Raw genomic sequence first — 12,973 nt, 5'->3', positions numbered from 1 at the left:
CTAGGCTGTAATTTTTTGGTCCTCCACTGACAAATGTCTTGATGTATGCTCGTGGTCCATAAGACTCCATCTCATTCGATAAGCATCCCAAGTACGTTGAAGGTTCAATGGTTGGCTCCCCGGGCTTCTCCGTAAATATTACAGAATCCGTGTCGAAATATAAAACACGTTCCTGCAACATTTCCAGGTACTTGTACAGTTCCAGACGTGCCTGACATGTTGTAAATGCACCTAACACGACATTGGTGTTTCGGTTTTGAACAGGCACATGTTCATTGTACTCCCAGAACGCATACAACATCGTATCATTGATGGGTACAATTTGATGGAGTTTAATGTCGGGGGAAGTGAGTTTTTCATAAAATTCTTCCGGCCGATCAATAATTGTGGTCTGGCTAAAGTTTGATCTTTGCGAAAGTTTTCCCCAAAGAGCATTAAGACAAAGCTTAGATAAACTTCTTCGTGTAGGATTATTTTCAATTTTGGACGGATCCAATGCAATACCTTCACGCTCCAGGACGGTTTGTATGAATTTTGATTTGTCTTCTTCGGTCACACAGGAACTGGGCCAGCCAGACGCTTCCATTTTTGATTTCAAAAACGTATTGATATATTCCGTGAACAAGCCACCTGTTTTCGTGATGGGATCATATTGTTCAATGTCATAATCCCAAATTTCAAAAATTTCCACTGGTTGATATCCCAATTCTACTGCTTTCTGGATTTCATATGATACCCATGTTCCAGTGAGGCATCGCTCCTGGTCGTTGTGCGTACACGTTGCTGTAGGGTCTGGGTTCATTTCTTCGGCACACGCAGCACACAGTGGAAAGAGTAGTTTCTTGTTACATCGGTAAGGCAGGAGACCATGATAAAGATGGCGATTTGGTAATATCGTCATTTTGATTAGACCATTGACTTTATTTATTGGTGGTATATTTTCATCACCCTGTAGATAAATTCGTGGATGCCCTACAGGGTATTTAGCACACTTATTTACATAAGGATAAAGCGAGACAATATCGTAATATTTTATTACTTCCCCCGCTTTTTCGTCGACTTGGTGGTACAATTTCACGCAATTGGTCCTTCCTCCAAAAAAGCTATCTCTTGGATTTAATGGTCTGCGGTTCATGTACGGGTGATTCTTCAGATACGTCGCCATTGCAGGATTTTGTTTTAAGAACTGATTAAATTCGCACTCCCACATTTCATGTACAATGTACCCCAATTCACGCAGTCTTGCATTTTTTCTTTGCGTTCGTTCATAACGGAATTCCATGGTGTCTTCTGGATTGCTGTAGATGGGCTGATTACGGCCTGTAGTAAAACATACTTTACACCCGTGGTAAAAACAGCCGGCATGCTCGTAGACGTGCTCCTCTAACGTCTCAGGATCTTGGTAGTAACCATCAACATGGAATCCCGCAATAAACACTTCTTTTTGTCGGGCCGCATGTAAGATTTGTTTTTCTTCGGTTTTTTCAATGTAGGCCAGCCATTGCATTGCAGCGATCGATTGGGTACTTCTCCATCGATAGCCATGTGCCGGTAGAATTCCTATGGTGTTGGGTTTAAGGAAATTCCGGCGGAATACTAAATTGGAAGCACTGGCAATCGTGATCGTCTCCAAGAAGGGATTCACTTTGGTTTCTGTTTCAAATGACGTCATAAACGAAACGCATGCTTGTCGCAGTACATTGACATCTTGAATACAATACTTGAGAATTTCTTTCTGAAAATCAAACGTGTCATTACGATGATCGTTGTACCACTGCATGAACTTGTTTCTGTCTTCGACGGCCATTTCATCTGCACCATAATACTTCGTTTCTGGAAGTGATCCAATATACGATTGATTCTCCTTGGTGTTGAAGAAATGCGGGAAGTAGCCTTTGGTTGCTGGTAAATTGAACGCTTTTGACAATTTACTTAATGCCATAGGTAGGAAGTTCAACGAGTCAATGAACGTCAGATTATTCAAGGTTAAACTCAGTATCTTGGTCCCATTTAATATGACGTCAGGTCTCCATTGGCATTGTTCTACCATAGCCTTTAAAATAAAATGTCCATCGTATCCCTTAGCGTTGTGCGCGACACAGAAAATCCTATTTATATTGGGACGCCGTTCCCGCAAGAACTGAAGAAAATCATAAACTGGATCCTCTCCTTGGAAAATATGCTGGCGCTGACCACACGTACTGCAAGACTGCTGGATATTATTGTTTTCAACACATGCGTAACATACTTGTTGTGCAACCAATAAATTTGGAATGTGTACATACGTATTATCGCCAATATTCGTGTCCTGCATAGATTCTATATCATAGAATATCAACAAGGCTTTCTTTGCGTGCATGAGTGAAGGAACACCAGGTTTCAAACATTGTCGATCAGGAAGCATAAAACATTGATGCGATCCTGGAACAATCTTCTTACAAACATTGCAAAAGATCTCATTGCAATCATGAAGGCGTTGTCCAGTATGCACAAAAGAATAAACTCTGTAACATCTAGTACATTGCTTCACCATTTTGCATATAGGTTCCCCACGATGATATACAATATTACGATGATTATTAAAACATTGTTCCCCGTAAAATTGCCGATTGCAGTCGTTGCATAATATCGGCGTTTGATTCTTGTCGCATAGAGGTCTCTGTAAACATTTGGAGCATGTTACAGGACAATTTTTTACATGCTCATTGCGTTTACTATACTTTTTATGGCACGCTTCACAGTAGAAATTGGTTGCAAAACAAGCAGTTAAGGATTGGATGATGTCAAAATGGCCAGCCAAACAAATTAAATTTATGGGAGTGCGATTTTCATCGTTGGGCCCCTCGTACATGATATCATGACCTGTGAAACTGGTATACACAGTAATTTTATATTCTTTGAGGTATGCCTGGAATTGTCGTATTTCATTTACACTGGCACCATGATCCAAATTCACTCCTGCATTTGCACATAGCGCATCGACTTCACCGTCCACAATACATTTTGATTGGTCTTGATATTGTCTATGTCGTTTCACATCTACATTCTTGTATTTTTTCAGGCCAATAGCAATAACAAGGGCGAACGCCAGACACCTTGAATCTTGATTTTTTACTCGTACAATCCCTCGTTTGCAACGTATCAATTCTTCATTTCGAAGTACTCCTTGCCGCAAACCGCCGCCGTAGCCACGTGGAATATCCACACGATGAAAATGAACAGTGAATGGTTCGTGCAGGAGAAATGCATTGTTACTTTGTAACACTCTTTCGAACGAGGCCCACATCGTTTCCAGTGTTAAGTTTCGTGCTTGGCGAAAACTCACCCAAAATGGTTTATTGGTATTCCGTGGTGATATTACGGATAAACCAACCATCGCCTCATCGTCGACATTGGCTAACAAATGGTCTAGCATTGCTTGGAAACTGTTGTGTACATACTGTATGATATCGGTTCCTACGGGTGGTGCGTTGAATTGAATTTCGAGCATTCTACCTTCAATGTTAAATCGTCTATAATGACGCGTGATTTCATTGCGAACAGTAAAACCCGATTCGGCCATGTTAATAAAAGGAGAAAACAAACAAACAGGTACGGTAAAACAAATATGTAATGGGGAAAAAAGGAATTGTGCAGCGTGAATTTACTACAAAAGAAAAGAAGAAAGAAAAATCTTAATCACTTGATAACATTCATGATAAATTCTTAACTAAGTGATTCATGTAAAGGTCCTGAGTTTGATTCCCTGGCGGTGACGTTTAGAATCTCATTATGAAAGCACGTGTACTAGAAATCAAAGTTAAAATAAATAAATAATTATGTTACTGAAATGAGTGCTTTATTGTCGTCAAACTCGAGAGCATTACATCAGCATATAACTGACCTATCATTCTATAGTGATAAAAAGAATGCATGAAATGAATAAATGTTTCATCAGTACTGAGATGTTAGAAAGTACGCGTAAGCATTTTTTTTTTCCCCACTCACAACGACCTTTAAATGATACGTTTGCAAGTTGAAGAGATTCATCGAACATTAACGTTACGCATACGTAATTGTCGAAACAAAATCTGTATAGCGTATTTTTTTTTTATTGTGACTAAGCGGTTAGCGTACATGGTTCGGACGTGGAAGGCCCTGGTTCAAGCCTCGGTGGGTTTGCTTTTCCACGTCGGGGCATGTCAAACCTTTTCTGTAATTTAATATTCTCACGCGTTATCATACATTCTTTTCAAAACTAAGCTAAATGGTTGACGTGCACACCTCATAATACATAAACGTACATAAATCGTCTATAATGACGAGTAATTTCATTGCGAACAGTAAAACACGATTGGGCCATGATTAAAAAATGAAAACAAACAAACAGGTACGGTAAAACAAATATGTAATGGGAAAAAAGGAATTGAGCAGCGTGAATTTGAGTTGATTTTTTTGATTTTTTAGTTTAGCGTCCCTTTCAGCAGCGAGGCTATATGAGACGTGGACCTACTAATTAACGTGGAATCCGAACCGCATGAGCTCCCCGCCGGGAATCGAACCCGGGCTTCCGACGCCAAAGGTACGTATGCTAACTGCTTAGCCCAGGAAATCATAACATTCATGATAAATTCTTAACTAAGCAATTCATGTAAAGGTCCTGAGTTTGATTCCTGGCGGTGACGTTCAGAATCTCATTATGAAAGCACGCGTACTAGAAATCAAAGTTTTTTTAAAAATAATTATGTTACTGAAATGAGTATTTTATTGCTGTCAAACTCGAAACCATTACATCAGCATGTAACTGACCTACCATTCTATAGTGATAAAAAGAATGCATGAATGAATGAATGTTTCAACAGTACTGAGATGTGATAAAATACGCGTCAGCATTTTTTTTTCTACTCACAACGACCTTTAAATGATGCGTTTGCAAGTTGAAGAGATTCATCAACCATTAACGATACCCATGCGTAATTGTCAAAACAAAATCTGTATAGCGTAAATCTTTTTAACCACATATTCATGCACTCGTGGCTAAGCGGTTAGCGTACATGCTTCGGATGTGGAAGGTCCTGGTTCAATCCTCGGTGGGGTTTGCTTTCCCACATCGGAGCGTTGTCAAGCCTTTTTGAAATTTAATATTCTCATGCGTTATCATACATTCTTTTCAAAGCTAAGTTAAATGATTGACGTACACGCCTCTGGCCCTGGTTCAATCCCGGGCGGTTGCTCGAATATCACGTTAAGCTGAAGGGACGCTAATGATTTCAAAGGGTATCGAACCATATTATTCTCAGGCATAGTTTCTGAAATTTTGTAATGCATTCTTTTCAAAACTAAGCGCACAGATTTTTCTGGCCATGGCTCAATTCCCGACGGGTGCTCGCTGAAGGGACGCTAAACCATATCATTTATCGTGCTTACTTCTAATGTGTGTGGGGATCCTGATTCGCACTCCCACTTTCCCATTCCACTAATTTCTTCATAGTCTAAATATTTCGTACTAAAAGTAAAACAGTGTATTCGTGATCCACCCCCACAAATATAAAATAAAAATGATTTTGGAATCTTGGGTGACAAATAAAATCTCACTGAACTTACCTCAAATTCAATGAACAAAAAGTCGGTGCAATGAAGCTTCTTAAATAAAGACACTTTTAAAAGGAGATCTTCTTCACACGATAGTTGAGAGCGATGTAGGATTTGAAAAATAAAATTTAGATTTTTATTTAGGTCGCTGTGAAAACGACGTCACCGTCAGCCAATCAGAAACGAGGAAATTTATAAAATGACATCACAACGAACCAATCAAAACGCTCGCTGCTTTTGTCATGAATCATGAACCAAAACGATGTGTAACAATCGATCGTGACGTCATTCACGTTTCTCAATAGTTACAACATCTAGTATCGCAATTCCGATGCCAATTCCCTTCTGCCAGGATCATGTCACTACTTGTCGTAACTGTGACGACATTTCATTTTCCTCATATTCCATACGAGAATGTCAATGTTTGCTTTTTTTTTCCATGAATCATGCTGACACGCTCGTAGTAAAACTAAAGTAATGCGATCCGCTGACGTTTGCATTTTTTCAATCATATGTACTTCTATGTCGTCACACAAAGAAGTCTATCAGCATTTTATTTTAATCCACGTTACACTGTCAGATTTATTTTCTTAAAGTATATGTGTATCCTTTTCAAGAACCATGGTTCGAAACCCACCAAGCACGATTAAATCCGAATTCATTCATAGCTAAGCGGATAGGATACACGTCTTTGGTTTGAAAGACCTGAGTTCGATTCCTGGAGAAACATTTCTTAAGATTTTTCTAAAACTTGGTTTCAATTTCTAGTTCGAAAATTTTAAAAGTTTAGTTCGATAAAAAGTTTGATTTGAGAAGTGTTACACTGTCAGATTTATTTTCTTAAAGTATATGTGTATCCTTTTCAAGGACCATGGTTCGAAACCCACCAAGATCAATTAAAACCGAATTCATTTAAGCGGTTAGCATACACATCTTTGGTTTGAAAGACCTGAGTTCGATTCCTGGAGAAACATTTCTTAGGATTTTTTCTTAAACCTGGTTTCAATTTCTAGTTCGAAAATTTTAAAAGTTTAGTTCGATAAAAAGTTTGATTTGAAAATTTTTAGATGTGATTTACATCTTTAGTTCGAAACTTTTGTTTTTAAAAAATGTTTTAGTTCGACAAAATTTTGTTTCAATTTTTTTAGTTCGAAATTTTTTTGGGTTCGAAAATTTTTTGTTTGAAACTTTTTTTTTGTTTCAAAATTTTTAGTTTGAAAATTTTTGTTTAAAATTTTTTTTAGTTTTGAAATTTTTTTAGTTCGAAAAAATTTTTAGTTTAAAATTTCTTGCACTCTGCGGAACCGTTTCGAAAAGAATCGGAGCAGTTTAGGTAAGAAAAATCTGGCAACACTGTTTGAAGCGCTTACTGAGCAATAAATCACTTAAACTCACAACAATGTGTTATAAGAAATCTACAAGCGACACCCCTCTTTCACCATTGTTACTTCCAGAGACATAGGCTACTAATTCAAGGACAGGATCTCCATCAAGGTAAAAAAGCTGGTAATCATCTTATCTGTCAAAGAGAACGATAATATTTAATGTAAACTTCAGTACAATATCATGATACCAAAAAAGGGTTATTTAAGGATGAGGTTGAACCCTTCATGGGAACTTTACGCATAACCATTAAAAAAAAAAATCCCGGTCTAGGATGGATCGCTGTCATATCGCTCTGTATTTCCCTCATGAACTGGGGGGGGGTAAGATCATGTGACTTCTATCCACCAATCAAAATTGAGGTACCAAAACACGCATCTTACCTGTAAAAGGAAACAAATAAGTGAGGGGTTTTCCCATGTAATCTGTTCACTGTGTGGCGGGTCTAAAATCATGTGACCTCTATCAACCAATCAGAATCGAGATACCAAAGTATACATCAGAAAGGACACCCTAATTTCAAAAATCCTAGGACCTAAAATCACGTGATCTCTATCATCCAATCAGAATCAAGGTACCAAAGCACTCATCTTACCCGTAAAAGGGAACGAATTTTTTTTTTAAATCCCAGAGCCTAAGATCACGTGACCTCTGTCAGCCAATCATCAGCGTGGTACCAAAGCATTCATGTTACCCATAAAAGGGAACGAATTTCAAATATCCCAGGGTATAAGATCACGTGATATCTGTCAACCAATCATAAACACTCATCTTACCCGTAAAAGGGAACAATTTTCAAAAATCCCGGGTGAGGGATTTCCCCACAGGGTGACTCATGACGTCATACCACGTGACCTGAAAATTTGAATTTCCCGCGTGGGCGGGGCCTAACGTCACGTGACCTCTCTCAGCCAATCAGAATCGAGAAAATTTTTGCTGACTCGGCTCAATATACGCCGGGGACTACTACTATGTTGTACGGAAAATGAGAGATTTCGTAATTTTTCACCAAATAGATATACAACTTCACAACGTAACAACATTATAAACTTGCAATCGCTAGTTTATGAACAACTATCATCGCCAAAGTACCATGATGTGTTCAAATATAGTCGGTATAAATCCGGATATTTAGATGCGAGGCCGCCAGAATTTGTTAATTCTGTAAGTTTCTCATTTTTCTTAAACGACACTTCATGTGTGATGAGTGCGAAGATATAATACTACTGAAATGTAGTTGGTGCTGCAAAAGTATTTCCGCGGAACACTTTATCGAGCAGTTTCATTTCTGTAAAATACACAATACATAAAGTAAGAACGAATTCTGCCAAACTTCAGCCCTTCAGTTCTATTTCAAGCCCTTCAGTTGTCTTTCAACTTTTGATTCGGTATCCCAGAAACTAGATAGAGACCTGTGCCGCACATGTGCTCCTCAAAAAACTTTTAATGACATATTTGACAGCTCGTCAAAGTGAAGGAGCAACATATATCACACTTGTGAGGGGGGGGGACCCAAGAGGCGGATCTAGCCCGGGTTCGGGAAGAAGCCCCCAATTTTTTAGTGACAAAAATAATTGAAGCTATTATTTATATCTTCTTGAAAGTTTATAACTCATGATATAGTATCATAGCTTGGAGTGGGCCTCCCCCAGTTTTTACCTTCTGGATCCGCCACTGGGGACCCCCCCCCACACAGGGATCCTCGACCCACAATTGAAGTATCTTTACGCAAATAAAGACGAATGATAACGATTGTCGACAACAATAAGTCAATTTTCAAATCGAAAGGCCGATTTTTACTACGAAAGCCGAAAATTGAAAAGGGGCACTGCCCCACCCAAAAATAGGGTTCCGCCGAAATTTGTTGTGCCGATCTTTATTCCATGAGCCTCCCTAACGATCTGCACAAACATTTTTGAAATCTGAGATTCACACTTCGGACACCCTCCTTGTCAGATTTGTTTATGATACGTCGTATCTTTATCCTATTATATTTTTACGTATCTAATTAAATATAGACATATTTTTGACTTTCAGAACAAGAAAATAGCTCTCATTGGTCATAAAAATGCACATTTGAACCATATTTCAATTTTATGTTATGTTTGAGCCTGAAGTGATATAAAAACATTGTTTTAGTGATATTTTAGGTAAATTTTATTTATTGCTCAGAAATGTAATTGCTAGTATAGGCCTTGTGTAACGAGGCTTGAAAGAACCAGTGTGAGAGGGTCCGTTTAGTTGACTTGACGTAGCATCAATCACTTTGAGAAGAGAAATTGCCATCTCTGTCAGTCTCTGACCTCTCTTTTCTCAATCCTGCAGATATCTGAAGTTCAACTTCTTTGTTCCATATTTATGGAAAATGTTTCCCTCCACATCCGGAGATGACTTTAAATCCACGTGAGATGAAAGTAGTATACGGTATACGGTAGTGTGAAAATACTGATAATCCATATTGAGCACGCACGGAGATATGACACCGGGGTTTTTTTCTCAGGTGTTTTCCTGCAATAATCACTGTTACAATATAATAAGATCTTATTTTTCACTTTACACTGAATATATGGATATTTTTCGAGTATGAAAGATATTGGACAAAAGTAGGAGGAATTCTTATCATTGTGGCTTTTGTATACATGGTCCCATGGTTCTATGTAACATATGCATACGTTATGTCTTTTAACACAGGGTATGTATATCTATTAAAAAGTGTATACTTACACTTTGCTGAATAGGAATAAGAAATGTCACTAAGTGTGAAAAAAATCTTACAAGTTCACATTTCCAAAAAATATTCAGTTTTTATTGAGTTTCTCAATATCCCTTCACCTGGACTTGTGTGGTTATGGAAGTCACGGCTTCAATTTGATGTGCACGATTATATATATATATATATATATATATATATATATATATATATATATATATATATATATATATATATCAGATGTTTGTGTTCAAACCCTATATATATATATAGGGTTTGAACACAAACATCTGATTAACAAATTACTCACTCAAGCAGCTCGTTTTATTATTACGCATGTCTATATTTAGCATGTCTGTTCAGCAGCGCTGTAATTGTTGCTGATCGATTAAAGTTGCATCAAAATTTGTTTCTTATTGACTTTTAATGCTAAACTTCACTGCAAATCCCCATAATGTTCACACTTATATAGCTCCACCTAAAATTCTGTGTTCAATCGAAGTTGCCCATTCTCTGAACAGTGTCCAAATTTGCCAGCGGGCGTCACCTTAACACTTCTTAGCTAGATCCAGCTGGGCTTTATCATGTTACAGTACAATGCAAATTCTAAGCTCGGAAATGATTAAAAATGTTCACCAAACAATAGAGTATCTCACGAATTCTTTATCATAAGAAAATGAAACTCAGCACATGAACTCATTATTAAAAATGTGTGACACGTGCCACATCGCTTTCGAAACTAGCACATCTGAGGGATAAATGGAGCAATTGCTACAGTATCTTACTTTCCCATTTTGTAATCATAAAATCACCAAAGCGACGAAACGTTTTAACTGTTTAAAATGGATCTTGAACATCGTACTTGAATTGACTTAAGCTTTTATCATTTCGAAACTAGCACATCTGAGGGATAAATGGAGCAATTGCTACAGTATCTTACTTTCCCATTTTGTAATCATAAAATCACCAAAGCGAAGAAACATTTTAACTGTTTAAAATGGATCTTGAACATCGTACTTGAATTGACTTAAGCTTTTATCATTTCGAATTAACTAAAATGCGTATCCTATGGGGGACGATTTTAAATATTTCACAAATATTATTTCCAAAACTTGCTCCTTCTCTCGGGAAGAACTAAAATTTCAATTATCTTGTGTCTGATTTGTAAAGATTTAACAAATATTTAACCAGTCAATATTTTAAAAGGAATTGTTTACTTAATTTCATGATTTTCAGAATATGTTGAAACAAGCCTGTATCCAGGGTGGGTCAAATTTTTACTGGCTCCCCTTTAAAATTTTCATGGTAGGCTTGCAAATGAACTATAATATGCTGATGAACTATAATATGGTTGGATCGGGCCCCCCTAACTTCTACCGGGTCTTTTCTACATTTTTGGGCTGGCTACCGGCCTGTATTGAAGGACTTTTCAACCCTATATTAGGAATCTAGATACACAACTTTTGAAAACTAAAAATCCGAAGTTTAACTATGAGTCACGATTGTTCAGCGAGAGGTTACCTTTTATAACCAGATTTGTGACTGATCTATTTTTTAGTTTACGTGGAAATTGCTTCATGCATGGTTTTTAGATTAATTGCCACACTTCACGGATTACAAGAAGTTATCTTCATTCAATCTTATGAATTCTAAGACTGATGGGTTAGTTAGTTGAGAGTTTAGCGTTCTTTCAGCACCGAGACTATATGAGACATGGATCTGCAGCTTAACGTGGGATCCCGAACTAAATGAATTTCCACTAGGACTCGAACTCAGGTCTCCCGCACCGAGCTCCAAGACTGGGAGTATACTTCGATGTTTCCCACATCATCGTTGGAACAAGTATTTTTGAAGGTCGTTATACATTTGCCATTTTTTACCTTAGCGTTTTACCTTTACGTGATAACCATAAAATATTACTTTTCTTTTGACTCCTATATAAATGATTCTAATTAAAATATAAAGTTTTACGATACACATTGTCTTTCCATTTGGTAACAACGCCAGATTATTTATCATATACTGATTAAATAGTGGACATTTTATTTCCAACATACTAAAAGTTGTAATAGCGTCATACGAATAAAATATAACTAATATTTTCCCCCTCTTCTCTTCATGGTTTCATACGGAGACCAGTATTCCATTGGCATAATGCAAATCAGAATGTCGATTAAAATATCTTCACTTCATATAGTCAAAACAGAGATAAAACACGCATTTCAAAGAATGCCTGAAGTAATATTGTTTGGTTCTCTTCGTTCTAATGCGCTCAGTGATGACTCACAGAACATGTGGTAAAGAAGAGGTCATTGAGTCAACAGTCTTATACCTAAATACTGTAAAGGCCATACTTGTCATATTTTTTTTAAAAAAAATATTAAAATTATATTTGTATATGTTATTAATTTGTTTTTATGCAAAAATAAAATTAAAACCACACACAATAATGAAACATGATTCAATAAATAAGTACACACATAATATTACTCTCATCTTTAACCTTTATTTTACGGCTTGTCAGTACACTGCCAGAATAGTAAATCCGTTCTTTCCCGCGTGGCACTGTACTGACACAGGCGAAAGATCTACTTTGACCCGCGAGCACACCGGTTGAGAACCAACGTTTTTGGTTCCTTTCACTATGGACTATCTCTTCATACAATAAGGCACATCAATTAAAAAAAAATATGTGTGCTCGCGGGTCAAAGTAAACATTTCGCCTGTGTCAGTACAGTGCCACGCGGGAAAGAACGGATTTACTATTCTGGCAGTGTACTGACAGCCGTAAAATAAATGTTAACACATGTCTTCACATTCGTTCAGTGGAGTATTTTGTCCGTTGTTTATCGATGTCAGCAAAGATGCCTAGAACTAGAATCTCTTTAAGATAACCAGAATTTTAAATTACAAAACAGGATTCATATGAATTGGAGATATATCTGTCAACCTCTGATTCCCATATTACATTACGTGCAAGCAATATTTTCAAGTTACAAAATACACAAGTACCGCATTCAAAAGTTCTATGCACTCAAGAATATCAAAAAGCTTCAGTCATGGCCTAAAACGACATGAAATGAAACAATTTAGTTTATAATTTCACATGGTTTGCCAGGCCCGTATCCAGGGGGGGGGTCTGAGGGGAGCCTAAATTTTTGCTGGCCCCCTCTAAAATTTTCACGGTAGGCTTGCAAATGAACTGTAATATGGTGATTAAATATAATATTGTTGGATCGGCCCCTCCCTAACTTCAGCCGCCCCCCCTAAATTCTTGGGCTGGCTACCGGCCTGTGGTTTGCCCTTTAG

The sequence above is a fragment of the Thermobia domestica genome, chromosome 15 (genome assembly GCF_964235325.1).
Source record: "Thermobia domestica chromosome 15, izTheDome1.hap1.1, whole genome shotgun sequence".
In the NCBI taxonomy this organism is placed as follows: Eukaryota; Metazoa; Arthropoda; class Insecta; order Zygentoma; family Lepismatidae; genus Thermobia; species Thermobia domestica.
This window is presented reverse-complemented; position numbering follows the sequence as displayed.